This window comes from Lactuca virosa, chromosome 1 (genome assembly GCF_052849685.1).
Source record: "Lactuca virosa cultivar CGN04683 chromosome 1, Lactuca_virosa_CGN04683_v6, whole genome shotgun sequence".
In the NCBI taxonomy this organism is placed as follows: domain Eukaryota; kingdom Viridiplantae; phylum Streptophyta; class Magnoliopsida; order Asterales; family Asteraceae; genus Lactuca; species Lactuca virosa.
Window position 1 is genome coordinate 282,851,667 of NC_136426.1, and position 6,030 is coordinate 282,857,696.

Here is a 6,030-nt window from a genome sequence, read left to right on the forward strand (position 1 = left end):
CGCCTTATACGTGTGTACATTACCATCCATGTCGGTCTTCTTCTTGAAAATCCATTTGCACCCGACTGTCTTACGACCTGGTACATTGTCAACCAAGTCCCAAACTTGGTTGTCATACATGGATTATATCTCGCTGTCCATAGCCTCTTTCCATTTAGCTGACTCGGGGCCTGCCATGGCTTCCGCACAGCTGTTAGATTCATCCAGACTTACCAGTGTCTCATCACTGATAAGTGTCTCACCCTCCGCAGTAATATGGAAACCATAGTAATGCTCAGGTGCATTCCTAACTCTCGTGTAACGCCTCAGAGGTATGGACTCGTCAATTGGATCAACAGGAGTTTCCTCCTTAAGTGGATTGCTAGGGTTTGAGGTTCCTTCACCACTTGACTCTTGAATTTCTTCAAGGCTAATTTTCCTCCCACTGTTTCCTTGGCTTATGAACTCTCTCTCTCTCTCTCTCCAAAGACAGCCCTCCTTGCTACAAAGACCACATTCTCACTAGGTCTGTAGAAGAGGTAACCAAAGGATTTCTGTGGGTAGCCGATGAAAATACACCTCTCACTTCGAGGTTCGAGCTTATCGTGAGTGTCACGTCTCACGAAAGCTTCGCAACCCCAAATTTTGATATGGGCTAGATTAGGAACTTTTCCAGTCCACATCTCGTGAGGTGTTTTGGCAACCTTCTTTGTAGGGACCAGATTAAGGATATGGGCGGCAGTCTCTAAGGCATACCCCCAGAATGAGATTGGTAGCGAAGCTCGACTCATCATGGAACGAACCATGTCCAATAAGGTTCGATTACGTCTCTCAGCTACACCATTCAACTGTGGTGTCCTGGGAGGTGTCAATTGTGAGACAACCCCACATTCCCTAAGATAGTCGAGGAACTCTGTACTAAGATACTCACCACCACATTGGATCGAAGCATCTTAATGTTCATGCCCAATTGATTCTCGACTTCCTGTTTAAACTCTTTAAACCTTTCGAAAGTCTCTGACTTATTCTTGATTAAGTAGACATATCCATATCTACTATAATCATCCGTAAAAGTCACATAATAACGATTAGCATCCCTTGTGGCAGTTTTGAAGGGTCCACACACATCCGTGTGGACTAGATCCAACAAACCTTCACCCCTAGCACAAGAACCTGTGAAGGGTGACTTTGTCATTTTTCCAAGTAAGCATGATTCACAACTATCATCTGACTTTTAGAGTTGGCCTATGCGTTTCTTGCTTACATGTCCAAGACGACAATACCATAATGATGCTTTATCCAAGTTATTATCATTAGTAGAATCAATACACAACACATTATTTCCTAAGTTACCTACAACAGACACAACTTCATACACACCATCACAAGGTAATGCTTTAAAATAAAACACATTATTAAAGAAAGAATTTATTCCACCAACTTCATTATCAAAAGAAAAGGTAAACCCATGTTTGTACAAAGCATGAAAGGAAATAATATTTCTTGCCATTTCAGGCGAATAATATCATTTATTCAAATCTCAAGTAAACCCACTACTTACCAACACAGTATAAACCCTAATCTTGGTGACAGATGAAGCTTTTCCTATTCCCCATGATCAAGTTTATCTTTCCATACTACATATGCTCACTTCTTCTTAGTCCCTACAAATTAGAACAAATATGAATACCACACCCAGTATCAAGGAACCAAGAGTTAGAATAGGATGAGTAATTAGATAATATAGTGTAAATACCTGCATGGTTGGGTTTTACTTTCCCATCCTTCAAATCTTGCTGGTACTTTGGGCAGTTCCACTTCCAGTGTGCCTTTTCATGGCAATAGAAGCATTCAGCCTCTTTGGGATCAGAAGAAAGAGTGACGAAACCTTTCTTGGTTCCGCTTGAAGAGGAGCCATCAAGGGTCTTACCCTTGGTACCCTTCGAAGGGTTCTTCCTCTTCTTCCCTCTACCTTTCCTGATTGCCAGGACAGGTGCGGAGTTTGGAGTAGGAGTAGGAGTGGTAACAACCGACTTACCCTTTAGACCACTTTCGGCGGTCTTCAAGAGTCCTTGAAGTTTGCTTAGGGTGACTTCTTACTTGTTCATGTGATATGTCATGCGGAATTGATCATAACACGATGGTAAGGAGTGCAAAATGATATCTATTACCAACTCCTCGGGGAAGTTCACATTCAGCTTCATTAAACGGTCCACATATCTTTGCATTTTCTACATGTGGCCCGTGATGGGTTCACCATCCTTCATTCGAGCTGTTATCATGGAGGAGATGATTTCATATCGCTCTTGACGAGCACTCTGATCAAATCCTGGTGCATCTCAAAAGGATAGTAGTCCTCATAGGACTTTTGGAGCTCGGTTGTCATAGTGGCCATCATGATGCATGCCACTTTGGTAGCATCTCTTTCATGTGCCTCATATTCAGGAAGCTCCTTAGGAGTAGCAGTTTGCTCGGGTACCTTAAGCTCCTTGTCGAGAACATATTCTTTGTTCTCATACCGAGTGACCATCTTGATGTTCCTGATCCAATCTGTAAAGTTGGATGCATCAAAGATGACTCTCCCACAAAGGTTCATGAGAGAGATGGAGCCGGTAGGGTTTGAGCCACAAGCAGCATTGTTTGAAGACATTTGAAAAGAAGAAAAGACAAGTTTAGTTTAGATATAAGATAGTCCTTAATAAAACACCCAAATGTAATATTAAGGCTAGGATCCAATCACAATATATTATAACTTAGAAGAGGGATGCCGTAATCCAAGCTATAACATATTTGAAAGGTAGGTGAATGACGATTCACCAATTTCCACCATGAAAAATGAAATAGAATTAGGTTTTATTTGGTTTTTAGAAACTCCTAGATTCTTTTGAGATTCATTGAACTTTTCAATGGCATGTTTCAATCTCGAGTGTGCCCTTCATGTTTTATGACTGGGATACCGAGGATCACAAAACAAGGTGTGAAGTAACCATGCAAATTACTTGGTACCCTTAATGTTTTTCACTTAATCGATGTGCCGGTTAACCACACGCACTCCACCGGCCTATGAAAAACCTTAAGTCACCCTTTTCCTACCTTGTTAAGTCCAAGTTAGTGTGTCGGTTAACCACACACGCTCCACTAACGACTTAATCAAAGTGCAAAGTGTAATTTCATGGGTTAGCACCTTATTCACATTTTCCTAAAGTAACTAAGATTGGGAATTTATAAAAACATTTAGTTACTTTATAATAATCATTATACTTTTAATGAGAATTTTAAGTCATTGTCCTACCTGTTCGGCTAACGACCCTCCACCAGTCAAGGAAGCGGTGGGTGAGAGTGGACACCCATTAAGCTGCCATTTTATAGGCAACAACCTTATACCCCCCTTATAGATCAGCTTCGTGAATGAGGCCTACTAATGGTAAACCGACTTGATCTTATACATATATATATATATATATATATATATATATATATATATATATATATATATATATATATATATATATATATATATATATATATATATTATTAACTTGTAATATTATAAGTATAAGGGTTGAATTTTAACTTTTAAAATTCTAGGGATTGGAACTAAAGTTTACTAGATGACTTTACATGTTCCAAAACTTGAGGGCAAGTTTTGTAACTTTACAAAAACCTTTCAATTCATAACTTATGAGTTATTAAAATGAAGGCTCTTCATTTTTGTAACTTATGTGTTCTTTTAATGATTTTAATACAAACTGACTTTTGGTTATCCATAACTTGAGGACAAGTTATGGACTCCATTAAAACACATAAAGATCATGACTTAAGCATTAAACAAGTAATTCCTATGATCTATCATGAACTCATAAGAATATGAATAGTCATATCAAAATTTCCAAGAACATATGAACACATATTATCATGTAATTTTGATATTAGCCATTGTAAATGGATTAGAACAACCATTACACCATCTAAAATACGTTTTATAACACCAAAACGGTTTAGGGTAATGTTTCTAGTCCATTTCTAGCAGCAAAAGTCGAAAATGTACACTCTGACTAGCCAACTCGTCGATTGCATGAACTGACTCGCCGAGTTGGTTGAATTTATGCTTGGACTCGTCGAGTCCCCCCATGGACTCGGCGAGTTCCCTGTGCAGACAGCAAGAATTTCGACTTTTTTTTCACTATTTTGCATCAAGTATCAAACAAACAAGCCTAGGCTCTGATACCACTGATGAGTTTTGAGCATTCTAACACTCCTAAGTGTACATGCAACCCTAGAAAACCTTGGATCTATGTTTGTCTAAAATACATGCAAAATACTTTTTCCAAGGTTCATAACCCTATCTAGCATACATGGGGAACTTTAAACATAAAAGATGGCTAGAACTACATACCTTGTAGTTGATTTGATTCCTTGAAAACCTTGAGATCCTAGCACCCCAAGTGTGATGCCTCAAATGTTTCACACAACACCAAGTGCTTTGGAATGACTTTGAGAGAATGTAGAACACTTGTAAAATCGGCCTAGCCCTCTAGTTTTCTAGTGTAGCCGATTTTGGTGGTTGTCATGTTCCTTATATAGTGTGAGTTACACTTAGGGTTACACCATGTAAACCCTAAGGTAACATGGCTCTTCATTTCCATGACCCATGGGTTTGTAACTACCAGACATCCAATTTTGGATTGCAATATACCTACGGAAATATTTTGGTACAAAGAACACAATGAAAAATGTCGGTTAAAACAGAGTTCGTATGAAAGAGTTATTAAAGTTCAAAATTAGGTTATTTTTCATATTTTCCACATACAAGCGTATTTAGGAGCTCAAAAATATGACTTGCTGGTATCCAAATTTAGAGTGCAATATATCAATGGAAATCACTTGTTACAAAGAATATAATTATAAAAAAATCATACAAAACAGATTTCGTAGGAACTAGTTATAAAATTTCGAAGTTTGCAAACAATAAAAAAAATCGCAGATGGCGTTATGTGCGAAAATTGTGGTACAATTGACCATTTCTTAATTTTTCTAATATTTTGTGGGAAAAGAATTTAAAAATGGCTATTATGGACATTTTCTCTCTTTACAAAAATTGCCGAAATAAATTAAGAAAAAATTGTTAGCAAATACCTCAAATAATGGCCTGTTTCTTGTTATTTCTGTATCACTGTATGTAATTGTTATTATTATTATTATTTTTTTTTTTTTTGTTTCAAAAACATAAAATCACAACTTCTTCGTTAATGAGTCTAGACTTTAGAAAAAATTCCAGACTTAATTTTAGAGTACAATGAAAAAGATATAGCATTGTGATTAGATAGATTTCTAAAACTAAAAATAACTTGCCAATATAATATTGTAGTAGAATAATAAAAGTAATATTCTATTATACGTAAATCTTTAAAACTGGTTGTTATTGTATACATATATAAAAATGACGAAAAGAATTCAATCTTTACGCGGCAATTATATAGGCAATTATGACGAAAAGAATTCAATCTTTACTTTATTACTCTTAGATGCTATGTTTTTAATTTTAAACAATATCATATTTGATAGTTGTTGTAGATCAAATATTAACATTATTATAAACTTAAAAGGTCTACTTACATCACATGCTCCTGCGCAGAATTGGGGATTTTTCTCAGAAGGTACAAAATTGGCCATTTGTTATTGCTTCGCCTTTGTATTTAAAAATAAAAAATAAAAATTGTTAAATAGAGGTGGCCGCACACAGGCTGTTTCACAATCACGCCGCACCATGGTTCAGTTTTGGTTTCTAAACTTATCTTTTTTTGGTATCAAAAGATCCTATATTTTCTTTCCTTTTTTGGTATTAAAGCTCAATTTTATTTTATTTTATTTTAAAATGTTCTAGTATTTATTTCCTTATTGTATTTTGACATTTTAGTATGGTATAGGGTAATTTTCTGATTTTAAATATTTTTTCGGAAAAATATTAAATTATTTTTCGAAAAAAAAAACCACTTAAATTTTTGCTTTTATTCTGAAAAAAGTCTCAACTTTCTTTTTTCACAAAGAAAT